The 15,389-nt window shown below is 42.4% G+C and overlaps 1 protein-coding gene across 8 annotated transcripts in view; it reads left to right on the top strand.

The window, feature by feature from the left end:
* Positions 1-15,389, top strand: part of Rbp6 (RNA-binding protein 6) — a 1,054,377-nt gene that overhangs the window by 962,481 nt on the left and 76,507 nt on the right. The gene's annotated exons all lie outside the window — the stretch shown is intronic.

The raw sequence follows: 15,389 nt of genomic DNA, 5'->3' as shown, positions 1-15,389 counted from the left end.
AAGCGAATATTTCTCTGTCCGGTTAACCACCACATCCCAAAGATATCATTTTCGTTAACACTTGTGTCAATAACCGGGTAGCCACTTTCAATTTCTTTTTACTGCTTCTTTAACGTTTTTGATGGAAAATAGTTTTAGAAAAAGTATTATAGATTTTTACGTTCTTGAATATACGATAAGAATATGCATTGAAACTACAAAGTGCAATATCATTGAACATCGTAGAAAGTTTTGGTTTGTGACAGAAGGATTAAAGTAAATAATTGTAACATAATTTTAGCGTGGCTTGCATAGGACCTCCTTCGTAGCATCCTTCAATATTATTGTGTTTCATAGAACTTTTACTTAAGGGCCAAGGGTAGTCACGTGACTTTTTCAGAGTCAGCAGGTCGGTAACTGCTGTATAATTTCCGTTCACAGCCTTCAGACACAGATTTAAGATCCGTCTTGGTCTTGAGCCGACGGGTCTTAAGTCTGTGACTAAACTTGTCACGTTTTTGCTCTGTATTATCGATATCATGAATTCTGACGCCAGAAACGTACTTCAAGTTTTTGGCTTTATTTCGCATAGAATCAGGACGGAATATAGCTCAATTTGTAGCTGGAGATATTTTATATCTCGCTACTCTCGATTTCATCCAGAAAACTCATTCAATGGCATAAAAATGCTTGGATTCCACGACATACACATCGCCAATTTTTGGCCCCTACTTCTAACGCTTATATTACCAAATATTTGCATAATATCGCCAGCTCATGACCATCGCGCGCTAGATTGAACTTTCCCAGCGAAAAGTATTCTCATATAAGGACGAAAAGTTGAGGCGCGTAAAATCATTTTTCGCCTATTTTTGTCGGTAACGTAGTTACTCTACCTTATCGTGAATTACGAAATCTCGGCCCTTAATCCCTTGTTATCCAATGATTAACTGTTTCGACTTGTATATCTCTCTTTTTCCAACGCTGAAAGATTTTCACCTTTTTCCCACACGAATTTCCAGTCTCAAATTCCCAGTAATATCAAACTGAGGCGTAATCGCCGCGGTTAATACACCGATTCGTTCTTTCGACCATCAGGTCTGAAATTCCGGCGTTAAACGGCGAGCCTGGCAAATTATTAAATAACAGAGCGAACGACCGCCGAAGCCACGGTTCAGCCGGGAAACTGAAAGCTTCCGAAAAACCCGGAGCCGGGCTTTTCATTACGTTACACCGCATAACGGGGAGTCAATTTAATTTCGAAATCACGTAGCCGGAAGAGTCCACTAATGGGATTAAACGGGTTAAGTGTAAGCCGTAAACGGCGAGAGAGAGAGAGAGAGAGAGAGAGAGAGAGAGAGAGAGCGGCGCGTGTCCCGAAAACGCTAACGAAAACCGTAAATGAAATTGGACAGGGCGGCTGCTGGTCTAGGAAAAAGGTTCCCGATTCGCGTTTATTGTCGGCTTTATCGATAAGGGATGTCCCGAAAGCACCCGGGGTTCCAAGACGCTCGACAGATTCGAGAGGCGGAAACGATAGACGAAAACCAGAGACGCGAAGAGGTTCCGAACGAATTTTGCACGGAATCTCTTCTCTCGGCTGGCGTGGCACGGTCTCCCCATTGTAGCGCGTTGATTATGAGCAATAATGAGACATCCCACTCCCTTAATCAAGGCGACGGGCGGCGTCTTCGAGTCGTCGAATCTCAAGCGCGATTCTCGATTTGGAGGTTCGCCGAAATAATGAGTCTCGCAATCAGCGCCCCGGGGAAATGTTTACGCTGCAATTACTACCGTCGGTGGCTGTGAATGTAGTTGCGATGTCTACGACGAAGGTCCAAACAGGATATACAGTGTGTCTCGTGAACTGTGTCCATCCGAAGCGTCTTTGTTGTTCTAAACTGTACGAGAAACGTTTCCGATGACAATTGTTCGACTTAAACAGATCAAAGCGTTTCTCTTTCTTTTATTCCAGAACTTGATGCACAGCATCACACAATTCAATTTTATCCACTTAAGACAAATTCTGGTTGAAATAATACATAGCGAGTGATTAAATTAGTACAAGTTTATTTACAAATTGATCTAATCCTTCATTCCCTAAAGTGTTCCTCCTCCTTCATTTTAGAACTTGACACAGCCATTCGAGGTTAGTTCCATAAGACTTTTAGTCAGAACAATGTATAGGGTATGTCATGAAATTATTAGCTTGTACAAGCTGACAGTCTTGCATTAGAGATTATAAACATTTTATTATTTCATAATTTTTCCTTAACGTACCTTTTGGGACAACCTAATGCACAACCCTAGAAAATCAACAAACTCTCCGACTTTAGCTTCCTGGGTTGCAAATTGCCATAGATGTTTATACGATTCTTAGGGACAAAAGTGACTTCTGAAGGTGGAACTATACGTGCAGCGTTCACATACAAATTATAGTTTGTAAAAGCGTGAAAGCTAAGCTTGCTTGAAGCTAAACGTGATGTTCAACTTGAAAAATTTTACTTTTGCCGCTATTAGTTATTCAAGACAAAAATTGAATTTTCAGAAATTTCTATCTTCCTTCAATGATTTTAATAAATTGATCCTAACATTCTATCCTAGATATCCTAATTTTCAAATCTTGTAAGGAAATCGTAAATCACTCAAAATTGAAAATACAGCAATCCGAGTTGCTTCTGAAGCAACCATTTGACAGTCTCTTATACATGGTGTTCGAGTAAAGGTGGTAGAAAATTTAAGGGGTGGTTCTCCATGACAATATAAGACGAAAATAGAGAATTAAAAAATTGCGATTTCGGCTTCATTTTTTAGATATAACCAATTAAAAATCTGCCTAAAATGCGGCAACCCGGTCAACAGAGGTGTACGGAGGTTTACGTCATAAAGGCGCGCAACAGTCACGTATCAAAGGGGGTCCTTGCTCGCATCCAGTGGTTAGGCTTCGACGTCGCACACTTTGGCCAATAATTCAGCTAGAACCGAAAATGCGCGTGGAATGACCCAATCGGACGGTTTTACACGCTAAATTCTTGCCAGGTGACTTCTTGCGTGGCACTATGACATACGCAACGTGCACCTCTGTTGGCCGGGTTGCCGCATTGTAGGCGGACTTTTAACTGTTAATAACTGAAAAGTGGAGTCGAAATCACCATTTCTTTTACTCTTCATTTTCGTCTTACATTGTCACGGAAAACCACCCCTTAAATTTTCTCCTACCCGTAGTCGAACACCGTGTATAAAAATCTTTCTCGAAAATCCTCGAGCGTTCAGAAAATCTTGCAGCAATGTAGCGAAGATCCGAAAATCAGGGATGCAGGGAGAACGGATATTTACGGTGCGAGAGTTGATCGTATCATCGTCGTGCGGGGGCCATTATCCGGCCACGGAAAGTGTTGCTCTGTCCGGCTTGGTTACAGTTTAGGTTAAGTAACAGATATCAACTTGTTGATTTACAGCAACAACCGCGTAACTGTGGTTCCGGGGGGCGTTCGAACTCCCCGGGCGAGCCATCACTTCCTAATGGCCGTCCTAAAACTTCCGCGAAACGATGTGCCGCCGTTTCGAGTCGACCTGTAACGCGGTATCAACTTTCCAACGGGGATTCTCTAAACACCGGCTGTTTTCGCCGACTTGCCGCGCACGGGGTGTGCGTTGGATTCGTTCTCCCCGGGACCACGGGGGAAAAGGATCGATCGATCCCTCGTTCTCGCGCCAGCGAGAACAAGCTTCGTAGAAAAACACCGAAAGCAGATTTACGGCGGCGCGAGAACCGAGAGAATCAGTTCTCCTCTTCTGTTTACGTGTTCTCTGTTATTCGGCTCCTTGGATTGCATTCATTAAAACCACCCCCGATGAATATTCAAGCGTCATAACGTTATACGAGTTCTCCCGGTGATTCTATCGCGCCCCTCGGTCCGATCGATAACGGCTCGATCGACGCCGCTCCGTGACTAGATCCCGCGCCACGGGGTTATCCTGTTTTACAAGTTAATTGCGAACAAAGGTGACGATAATTGGGTTGAACGCGCCGACGTTACGCGGAAATCGGCGACTCGTTATCGTATAACGCCCCGCAATCCCGTATAACTTTGCTGGATTGGCGAAAACATTTCTTCGGTGGGCCATGTCGCAAAATAATAGCATCGCATGAAGGAAAATATTAATAACTGGATCACGGGGATCTTTACGCAAGATAAACATTCTCTTCGAATTAATTTGTACACCTAGTACATTGATGTTTCCAAATTCTCTGAATCTTTTTACTATTTTAAATGGTACCTACTTTTGTCGTAAGTGCATAGAACCTGCACTCTATTAATACAGTTCTTGGGTGTACTTGTATTACATAACTGTTAAATAGACGATAATTGATAAACGCGGCTGAATATTAATTCGACACACATGATGCCTCATCGCCGCAGAGATTCGAGCTCATGATTGTCTTTGAAATTGTGCAGAACAATACGCCGTTTCACGGCGTATTTAAATAGAATTCAGAACAAAGGTCTGATCGTTGCTCTGGTCCAGTAAATCGGTATTAACGTAATTGTATAGAGGTATTAATTGCAAGCCTTCGCGAAATTATTTCACGCACGCCATGCCGGCCGGCATTCACCTGTCAATCCAGGCCGCACCGCGATTGCTGTGTACAAACAATTACGTAATGATTATAGTAACGCCATTGTTGTTAACGGTATTTAAATTAACGATGGAGCTTAATGATTTTATTAGCAATTTTACACGTTTCTGTCGATTGTTGCTTTTTCGGAATACGTCAAAATTTGTAACACTGAAATGTTGCTATTGTTTGATATTTAAATCGATTTCTGTAATGAGTTTTACGTTCACGAAGCCTGTAAAGAACAATACCTAATCCTAATATAATTATGATCTTTAGGGGCTCCTACCTTCTCGCATAAGTTCCAGGTTGGATGATTATTAACGCTGGAAACCTACTTTTCATGAAACTGTTTAAATTGAGGTGTCCGATAAATGTCTGACATATCTGAAATCGTGGTGAAGTTGACGAGACACTTAAGCAGTCACTAATGAAAGAACCCTGAACTAATATTAGGGCGCTGTTCATTATGGATCTCTTTTATAAATATTATTTAAAAAATGTATGTTTCATTAAGGAGAATGCAAAACAGTTTCCCACGCACTATTTTTTCCTCGCCCACGACTTTTCGAAATTCTCTCTGCAATGAAATAATGAACGAATACAAAGGAAGAAACATTTGTATCGAACAAGTTTAGCATTCGCTCTTTTGAAATAAAAGTTTCGCGATGCACAGCCCGACCGAGTTTCCCGGGGAATTATAAAATAATACTTGCCGCTCTGACGTCTCCTAATTCGCGAACTTAATAATAGCAAACTGGAATCGAGTGGAGGCGGATAGCGTGGATGAAGATATGCCCTAATTAAATTAGTACTTAAAGCTAATTTCAAGTTGCTTTCAGCTTATAAGCAGGGATATTAGTTAAGACAGTTGAGGCAGGATAACGTGGCATCACTTTTCGCATTTTCCGGCACGGTGAGCATTTGGCGCTCCAAACGAACCGTTCATTAGGAAATTAAACTTTGTCGTCAACCATTTCTCGCAACAAATATATACAACTTTACGGGCAAATTAACACACTCACGGGCAAGACTTCCTACATTTTTTATTCATTCATTCGGCGTTTTTACTGCAAACAAATTCTAATTAAAATATTTTATTTAATTCTAAGTAGGTACTTACATTTTTACTTGGCACGTGCACTAGCAGGATTTGTCAACTTTGTACACTGAATTTGACATAAATAGTTAACAAAAATTAAACCAGATGGCTAGTGCTCGATTCGGTCACAAGTACCCAAGGTTTAAAATTTTCTAGAAATTGATACATAGTGATCAATAAGCGTACTACCAAAGAAAGATATGCAATATTTGATATCATTCAATAAAGGAATGTTTTCCTAATCTTTTTGTGCACTCAATCGACATTTTCACTTAAAAAGAAATACATTTACTTAAGAAGGTACAGTAAAGTCTTGATCTATACCGAACGGAGCTACACGAACTTAGTCAGTTGATCTATCCTCTCCACTGGGGAGAGTTAGACTCTTAGAGTTAGGTTCTTGTTTACACGCGCTGTCCTTGTCTACGTTTGGCTCGGTCGACGCGGTCACAAGAAAATAGTAGCGCTACACGATCTATGTCACATCACGGACCCGAGGCTTGGGCTTACAATTACATCAAGACTTTACTGTATTCACAATTTTCCTTGTAACTTACTTCTCCAGAATCTGTTAATTTCCTTAATAAATTCGACATAAATAATTAAAAGTTTAAAGACTCTGTCGAATAATGGATATAGTGGATATAAATGGACTCAGCCACACGTGCTCGAGATTTTCAATTTTCTAAAAATACGTCCACAGTCATACGAACATAAATAAACTTATTATCAAAGAAGGAAGTGCAAAACTCAATATCGTGCTTGAACAATAGGTTGAAATGGATACAATGCAGGATAAATATGCAGTTCACGCGTCCGTGAATGAAAGGCCGACGCTTCTGTTAAAACATTTGTTAGCTGCGGGGTCGTGGGCGTTCATTTGTCGATAAAGCGACTGAAAATGTCGCGATAACACTTAGCCGTTCGACGTAAAATTAACGTCAACTTTCTCCCGCATCGTCGTGCGGAAAGTTTCCGGCAGAAACTCTGGGAATACGTCCGCCCCGGTAATCCGGCGTGAATCCTGGCGTAGCGAGCAAGTGCGCCGGAAATTTGCGATCGCGAATTTGCGATTGGCGGGCTAACGAGCGCCTGGAAATTCTAACATTACGAAATTCCGCCGGCAACTAATCGAAGGATTGCAGATCGGGGGCCCGGGCGCGAGCTGTTGCCGCGCCGCCATTTCCCGCAAAATCGGATCGCGGTTTGCGTTCGTTTAATTCGGACGGGCGTCGCGACACGCCCGAAATTGGACCCGGAAAAAACAAACGAAATTTTTAATTGGTTCCCCGGGCTAAAATTGTCGAATTGAATCGTTTGGACACTGGTGCCGGAACGTGACGCGACGCGCTAAAAACATTAATTATATTGCGGAGGTTTCTAATAATCCATTTAGGATCATTACAAAAACCAGGATTAACTGGATCATGGAAAGGTGAAGGCAGAAATAGATTTTCCGCGCTGTGAGCATTACTTTCTGTTTTAATTTCGCACCCTATCTTCGCGGTGCTAAATATCTCGCTAAATGAGAATTCATCCATTTAATTCGCAGATTCGCGAGATAACTGATGAAGGTCACTAACGTAACGAGATAGTAATTAAAGGACCTCCCTCTCTTCTCGTATTAACACTTTATCTACCGGAAGCCTATTTATACGATTCTCATTAATTGTGCTGTACCAATAGAAAACTCAAGAATCTTTTTTTTTACATAATAATCTGAAACGAAATTATTACGTTAACGGGAATGATTTCTTAGTTAACGATTGAAATCGCTTAGTCACTCATGAGCCACAAACTTCTAATTATTATTATAGAATAATCCCTGGTAGATAATTGGTGTCAAGAATAGGAATTATGTTAGCAAAAATTGACTATTAGCGTCGAACGATCGCTTCAGATTATTGTTTGCGGAATGTGTGGTTTGCTGTAAGTTTCGCGATGGTTTCCGCGTGAACCAGATCCGCCTGAGTGCAGTGCGGACGATCGGCGTTCTTTTGGATCGGTAACGATGCAGCTGCGAGCCAGCTCGAAACGTTGGACTCCGAAAGAGGCAATTAACGACTGAATATCTATGAACAAACTTTCCCAGCGATAGCGATCACTTACCGTATAGGATTGCAGTTTACACCGCTCGTTATTGCGTCCGACTTCAAGAAAACACGGTTCGGTTGCGATGTTATCGTAACGCCGTGAGTACTGTTGCAGAAACTTTGGTCATCTTCGCTTTGCCCCGTCGAGCGATTAGGTTTAGCGCAAGACGGAGGCAACGGGGAGAGAGCGGTGGCAGAAATAGAGGAGGGTGGCCTGCACAGTGTGCCTCCACAACCCGTAGATCGTGGTCCTGATTTATTGGTATGCACTCCGATCGGTAATTGGGTTGCACGCACTAAACTGCTTAATCAATAATCTAGAGTGATCATCAATCCATAATAATAACAACATTACGCACGATGACAATCTGAATCACGCTTGCCTGTGTACCCTGCTCGTCTGTGAAGCAACAATTTCTCTGTACCCGATCGCTTTGTTACAATTAATCGTTCGATAACTTTATTCTTCTTTAACAACATTCATATGAAGTTCTTAATCGTTGGGTATCTTCAAAAATAGATTGATTTAATTTTTCGAGACAAAATATGAAACATTTTTCAGTGGGCCTGGCTGTGGAACAACTATTTTTTAAAAGAAACACGTTTTGCCAAGATTCGCTATTTGACAATTTTATTTTTCTTTAGATACCGCACACTAAATATTTCAGGCATTTAACAACTCCAAAGTATTTGTAATAATTTCATAATTATCGCGCACGTTAAGAAGAACAAGTCAAAATGGTTTTCAGAAAGAAAATGCATATAATTTTAGAGAAGTAAAATATTTCTCTGAGGCCATTTATTATTTGACCACTTTAGTATATGTTAAAGAAGGGGGTGGAACCGTTTTGGAGGCACAATATTAAATTTTAAAAACGTTTTCCCGGGCTCTGACGTTTCAGCAAAGACGCGAAAGGCGAAAACGCGATAACAGGACACTATCTTTACGATCGTTTCTTTCCCTCGGACTTTTCTGCCGATGCATAAAGCTGGATTACGCCTCGGTCGTTAAACCCTTAACAACTGTACAAGTCGTTCGGAAGAGGATAACGATTTCGAAAAATCTTTAAGTAAATATTACCCCGCCCTTCACGCGCCGTTAAACAGTTCTTCAAATCGGAATAATTATTAGGGATAATGGCTTCGGCGTTCTTTACGTTGAAATGCTCGCCATTACTCCGCTCGATTTTACTTGAGGGGTCGTTTCCTTGCAAATGGGTCTTGTATCACTTTTATAGCCGAAGTCTTTGAGCGTCTCGTTTCATTTTCCTGTTTTATCGTTGCAAACCGTGGAATTCGTGAGTTTTACGTTCGATCATGGCGGACTTCGTCCCTATCGCGAGCCTTCAAAGCCCTTATCAATAACTCGAAGTCGACTTCGTCGCGAAAATATTCCCTTCTCGAGCAACAAGAAGCTCGTTGAACCCCTTATGTCTATGTATATCTAAAATTTTATACGACGTTCGGTGACATTATTATCTGACGTTGTACATAGTTCGAGGAATACCTATATAGTTTCAGCAAAAGTCTTTTTATTGTCAGACGGTAATCAACTTATTAGGTGTACGAGTGAGTCAACCGAACTCTTTTACGAAGCTTAGTTATTCTCCACTTTTAAATCATTTTAATCAAAGTAGGCACGCATTAATTCGTTAATTGATTCGTACGATTTTACTGCATTTTTTTTTTTCGTCGTTCGTCATTCGTTACAGTGTGAACAAAAGAGCGACAGGACCAACTAATTTTACAAACAAATTTTTAACTGCTTATGAAAATTTCGATTATTCATTTGCACACTTAATAGCAAGCAGGTGGTGTGATTAAATAATCGATAGCTTAGAAAATAATGAACAATTATTTCGAACACCATTGTGAAAGTAATTTTATAGACAATGTAATAATTATCCAAGAAAATAAAGATCTATGGCACTTTTGCTGTTTGTCGGGATACCCATGGAGAAGACTATGCTTTTTTATTCATGATCGAGCTATCCCAAAGAGTGCAACGGGATGGAGGACGTCCTCGGGTGAACTGTTGGGTCTAATTCAGCAGAATGTAAGTCGGACATTACGGCGTTTGTTGGGCATTAAGCGTGGCTCGGCGTATAAATTTGATACAATTATAAAATTTATAGATCGGCCGCGCTCTTAGCCTGTTGCTGAGGGGCGGTCGACGTCAAAGTCCCCGCTGGTTTTGCATCGGGGTCTCGTTGGCTCGTGAAATTCATAAATGCGGCGATACCGCCGTCGATATCGTCGTCGTGTTCCGGCCGCATTAACGGAGGCAAACAAACGTTCAAAGAACTCGGCCACCTGACGGAAAGAACGTTGAAGCCGTCGGGAGTAGCGAGACAAAGACTGGTACCACAACAGAGGCAGAGAGAAAAAGAGAGAGGAAGAGAGGAAACGCGGCGGGGAGGGGAAGGAGGGGGGCGGGGGAGAGAGGAAGAGCGAGGGCAGAAAAAAACACAGAAGCGGAGCGAAGGTTTAAGCCATATCCATTTACAAGTTTCAAATCGTTCTGCCAGCCGTTTGAAAGGAACCTTTTAGCATTCTCAATAGACGGTAAAATTCTGAAACGCGCTTAGCAACAGCGTGGCTTTTAAACGTTAACATGGCCACTAGTACAATGGCGGGGTCGCATTATGCTCGAGACTCGAGAGGAAAGGACGGATAGAGGAGAGACGCGGCGGAGGGGTAGAGCCTGCAACCCAGACGGGGATAAAGAGAGAAGTTAGGACCCGGAGTGACGGAGAAAACTGCGATGGTCACGGAACAGAGAGAAGAATTGCTCTCTTCCGTCAACGCCCGACAACCTTCGAGCCATCAACTTCCATTCTTCCTCTCGTCAAGAGAATTTAACCCTAGAATGAAAGTAGCTAATACTTGTACAACTACCAGCCCCCAAATACGAAACTGCGTTAGCAGTTACCTTCCCCGCACCCCGCCTGCACCGCACCGCGATTTGCAGGCGGGACGACGTGTTTTCCTCGTTGCTTCAAAGACCAAGTTTCAAGCACTTCCGAAACCATCGTAAGTGCGCGTGCGGACCTCTCGGCCATTCATCTTTCTTGTCGCGGTACGGTAATAGTATTTCAATTCGACCGGGACCGTTGACAACTTCGAAGTTACATTATACAGGGTTACTTCGGTCGTTGTTAGGAAAAGAATTAGTTGAACGTTATGACGCGAATGCATCGTCTTCAGAGATCTCATTTAGCGAATGTTTTATTGAATACTGCTCTACGAAATATCAATACAATTTATCTGAAGAGTTTAATTCGCGTAATTTAAAGGTAATATCAACGATGGTAATTACTAGATTTCGGATCTTCAGGCAATATAAAAATTGTGTGCATCGACTGCAAGAAATAGGAGTCAAGCAAAGAATATTCTTTCCTTCTCTAAGAATTTTAATAATTTTGAGCAGAGCATGCCACCCTTAAATTATTTTAATTTTCACAGTCTACTAATTCCTCGTTTTGACTATTTGGTTCAGTTATCCAAAGCTGAAAGAGGACTAATTTACGAACCAATCTCGCTGATCGTCGCAAACACCGAATCCGCAGTTTCCCACCCCTATGCAAGACGACAAGCACCTTCGGCCGGAAAATCTTAAATCTAGGGAAGACAGAGAGCGGGCCGGATAATATTTTTATTCGGTCAGCTATCGGCCCCGATAAAGCCGGTTATAATTCTCGGGTCCGTGGAGCGAGGAACGGTAGCCGAGAAAATAGTCAGATAACCAAAGCGTGGCTGAACGGGTAATTTCACACCGGTCCGGGTCGCTTGTGGATCATTTGAGGAACTCGCGGAAGGTAAGAGGATAAGAGAGAACGTGAACGCTCGCGGAGTGGATAGGAACGAGGCAGAGGATATTTCGGGGTATGTTTTTTATTGAAATGAGCGCATCTGGCGCCGAACGAGGGGTCGGACAAGAGCTGAGCACGCATTTTTCCAAGCGGCCCTCGAGCAGAGGGGGCGGGGGCTGGTTTTGGCGAACGGTTGCCTCCTCCGTGGAGGCCGGGTCACGGGAGTAAATCCCCTTATGAAAATTCGAACTCGCGCAGCCAGTTTTTCTTTCGGAATTTATTGCCGTCTCGGCGGGGACCGCTGACCGCGCTGACCTCACCCGACGATCTAAAGCCTTCTGAATTATCCTCGGCCGTCGTCGAGGCTCTAAAGACGCGTAACCCCTCGACCGTGCCATCCAATACGTTCCCCGGGACACATGCCGCCGCGATATAATCGTGTCTTATCGAAGATGAACGCAAACCGAACCGGTCCGTGCGGGTACGATCGAACGCCGATGATCGTAATTCAGGACGCACCTTCGTGACCCATCGCACACACTGGGTCAGAATCGCAAAGAGCTGAACGAAATTCATGTCGTATGTTGGTTATACAGTGTTATCTACTAAACTGCACGATTTTATGCATTTATGATTGGCAGTCTAATTATAACAATGGATTCAGGCAGCAAAATAACAGGCCAATGCCTTTGCAGATGGGAATTGATGTCAGTATACTTCTCGGTGGATCAAATGTATTAGGTCGTCCCATAAGTTCGTGCCGTTTACCCTCGTACCATTTAAATTCCAAAAATAAAATATGTAATCACCCTTTCATTCCAAAACCTCTTCTGACCTTTTTGGCAAAGACATCATGCCGTCACTATAAAATTTCTGCGGTTTTTCATTAAAATACTTTCCAATGGTGAACAATATAAGTATATCCACGGCACGAACAAATGGGGTGACCTAATGCGTATTTTCCCTGTGAAACGAAATTGTGTACTGAAAAGCTACGTATAATATTGAAGTGAAGGGAAAAGTGTCGAGTTCGGTGAAAATCTGCCTGATATTTTTTGAGAGTAATTTCTTTCAAAATGATTCGCAGTACATACGCGTTCGCAAAGGGTTAACCATCTGTAAATCAGCCTTTGAATGTTTGATCAAACTGTCTCGAGTCGAAGAAACAAAGTCGCAAGAAATTCGCTGAGATGGTAGAACAGTAGAACGCCACGCTAAATTCTAGCGACAAAGGTACACGGCTTATCCCCCGGCATTTGGCCGTTCTTTTTTCGATTCCTGGTGCCGCGGAATTACTTCTATTTCCCGCTCCGCCTTGGTCCCTTTGCGAGTACGGCTTCTTCGACCTGGCAAGTTGCAGTGTCTGCGCGGGCGGCTCGCGCGTCCCTCTCGGTCCTTAAGCTCCTCCACCGCCATGAAAAGCACGAGTGATTAAGTTATAAACTTGGCAAGACGTCCGTTTGAGTGAGGAAGGGGCTTACTTCATTTATGTAATTTATAGTACTCTGCCAGTCAGCTAACTCCACGGTGTGCCTGAGACCTCCGCCTTCACAAAGGCCGTGCCCTGACACCGGTAACATTTAACTACTTCCTGTCGTAGTCCGCCGAGCGTGCACACAAGTCCCGGACACGAGGACCTGGGTGCTATTCACCGTCCCCGATATTATTCGTCTTTTAAAGCTCTAATATCCTGTTCTCGGGGAGGGGATGGGGTTTGCTACAAAGTCGTCTTCTTTTCAAGAGGTATTAAAAAGTTATGACAGACTGTTCACGCCGAGCCACGTCCTTCAGTCACTTTTCCCTGGGAATAAAGTCGAGACACGTCGAAAAGGTGTTGGCGCGCGAGCTTACCGCGTGCGAGGATATATATATACACATGCATGTGCGGCCTCCGTGTGTCTGGGATATAATGTACGCGAAATATCGCATGAATTTATAATAGGACCGACACCGTGTAAAATGGCGTTTCGGCAGCGCGCAAGATGAAATTACATTGCTTCATAAATTTCGCGCCGCGCTAAAGAGCTTGATGATGCTCCTCCGGAAAATTCTTCCCGGGGTTGTTCCACTGAAACAACCGGCTACAGAAACTCGAGCTTAATAACCAGACATTTTCAAGTAATTCCAGATCGTTATGGTGAAATCCACCGCGCGGATAATCAACTACCCCCGGCCCGGCCGGTGAGCGAGACAGATAGCTAGCGAACGAACGTCGAGTCTAAACACACCGGGACGAGTTGTTTGCGCTCCAAGTTGAAACTGTTGGAACGGATACGGAAACTGGTTCTATTTTTTTTTTTTTTTTTTTTTTTTTTTTTATTATTGCCGCTCTTGCTTGCAAACGGACCAGTGCTCTCGGAGAACCGTTAACTCAAGCTCAACTTTAATGCTCTTTACAGAATGTTTCCCGGGACAACATTAATAGGCAATCTACATTGTACTGAAACGTTGGAGAATAAAAGATTGTATGTCCGAAGAGAATTTAGCAGTCAGAACCAACAATACCGAGAATTGATTTTTCAAAGTTTCAATGCAGTTGAAACGTTTTGAAAGAGGGGGAAGTCATTTCCAGCATCCCTCTTATCATTAAGCATAAATAAAGAAGATGTATCGACATGTAATTCCTTCAGAATTTGTGAAAAATGATTGAGGTTGACATGGGAGAGAAATGAGTCTCAAAATATAGCAAAAAAAACCAATCATTTTATACTTATCTTCTCATTGAACAAATATAAAACGTTTGTATGTCTGTAACTTGCAAGAATATTTTTTATAATGTTCTCGAATGGTGACTCTGAGGCGCCACAAAAATTTACCATACCATTATGTAAAATAATTTTTACATTACAGTCAAACCTGTTTTTGTGCGGTAAACAGGGACCACATAAAAGAAACCGCTCAAAAAATATTCAAAAACTTCATAAATAGCTATAACAAATAATTTTTGACAACATATTAAAAAAAAAGTCTCACTTAGAAAATATATCAAAGATTTACGAGTTAGCGAGAAAGTGCTTTCCAAACAAAATAAATAATCAAATTACACGTGGAAACATTTTTAAAAAATTCAATTTCTCATTTTAAACATGGAGAAATTTTCAAAATGCACATAATTCAATACTACTCGTCGTGGTCCAAAACGCGAATCTTCTTGTGATGAGAACACTACAAGGGTGTTGTAATGTCAACACCGTTGGCATTCATACACCGGATTAAAAAAATCGCACACAATAAATCGCACAAAAAAGAAAATGGCATAGAAAAGGACCACACAAAAACAGACTGTAATTACGAGCGATATTAATAAAGCTCACATATAATGGGACATACACCACCATGTACATACAATGGAAATATTCTAGGTCAAAAAACTTGGGTTTGGAGTTAAAACAGCTTCGAGTGCAAAGGGTTGAAGAATCGATTATTTGGAGTTCCAATTGAGCCGTACACTCTCGAAAGGAAACATGCGATTCACGGTACATCGAGGAATGATTTCCATCATCGCTGGCATCATCGAGCATAAATAGAGAGGAGCCGAGGTCCGATCGATGCTAATTACCCCGAGCGAGCTGGCCGAAAGTGGCACTGTTGTCCGGAGGGGTGCCTGTGTAATTTAATTCAACGAGCTCGTTCCATTTCCGGTGTAAAATTTAAAAGCCGAGCTGAGGGACGTAGCTCGAAGAATCGTGAGACAGACAGAGAGAGAGAGAGAGAGAGAGAGAGAGAGAGAGAGAGAGAGAGAGAGAGAGAGAGAGAAGGAGAGAGAGAGAGGGCTGTCGACT

The sequence above is a fragment of the Halictus rubicundus genome, chromosome 3 (assembly GCF_050948215.1).
Source record: "Halictus rubicundus isolate RS-2024b chromosome 3, iyHalRubi1_principal, whole genome shotgun sequence".
In the NCBI taxonomy this organism is placed as follows: Eukaryota; Metazoa; Arthropoda; class Insecta; order Hymenoptera; family Halictidae; genus Halictus; species Halictus rubicundus.
The sequence above is the reverse complement of the archived record's forward strand: the minus strand, read 5'-3'. Positions and strand labels throughout refer to the sequence as shown.